This window comes from Mauremys mutica, chromosome 25 (genome assembly GCF_020497125.1).
Source record: "Mauremys mutica isolate MM-2020 ecotype Southern chromosome 25, ASM2049712v1, whole genome shotgun sequence".
NCBI lineage: Eukaryota > Metazoa > Chordata > Testudines > Geoemydidae > Mauremys > Mauremys mutica.
In genome coordinates this window covers 7,331,363-7,332,261 of record NC_059096.1, presented here as the reverse complement: position 1 = coordinate 7,332,261, position 899 = coordinate 7,331,363, and positions in this window count along the sequence as shown.

The window sequence follows — 899 nt, the reverse complement described above, 5'->3', positions numbered from 1 at the left end:
CCTGTGGTGCTCTGGACTCTTCTCTCGCGCATGGCGCATCGGCAGACAGGTCCTGGGGGGCGGGGTGGGGGGGGAGCTGATGGGCAGCGCCCCATAGGCAGGGCCAACGGGAACGAGGAAGATGAGCCCTGTCCCCAGCTGTGTCTGTCTCCGCTCCACTTTCCTTTCTCTCTGTCCTTTCCTCTCTCACCTCCGAGCCGGCCTCTTGCTCTGCCACTTAGGAACACAGGGGTTGCCAAATTGGATCAGGTAGTCCAGCGGCCGGTGGCTAGTACCGGCTGTTTCAGAGGCAGGTGCCCGGAGCCCCGCAGTCGCAGAGGTGGGACTTCCAACCTCCCGCTTTGTCACACCTCCTCCCGCTTTCCTTCTCCTCTTTTTCATCTCTTACGCTCCCTCTCTTCCTCTGCCGCCTTCCGTCCCTTTCTTTCCCGTCTCATCCCTGCCCTCACACCTCTCTCGCTCTGTCTGCCACGTTCTCTCTTTCGGTCACTTCCCCAACGCATTCCTTCTCTCCCCACCCTCTGTCCCCCACGTCCCTTGCACTTTGCCCCGCCGGAGTGCCTGGGCCTGGATCTCTTTCTCCCCCTCAATGCCTGTCTCCTTCTTTCGCTCCTCCGTCTTCTCTCTCTAGCCCCTCTGCCAGCTGTGTACGGCCGGCTCTCTCTTCCCTTCTCCCCCGTGTCTGGCGTCCTCCAGCTGCTCCCGGCACTCCTTTCCACTCCCCTTGCCAGGAGCGGGGGAAAGCAAGTTTTCTTTCCCTAATGCTTGGAAGGAAGGAGCCACACGGGTCCTCTCCATCCACAGCGAGACCAGCTTCCTCTGCAGGAAGGGCAGAGGGGGATGGGGAAACTGGGGAACAGCATGGGGCTGAGCTTGGGGGGCAGCTGAGCCCTGGATTC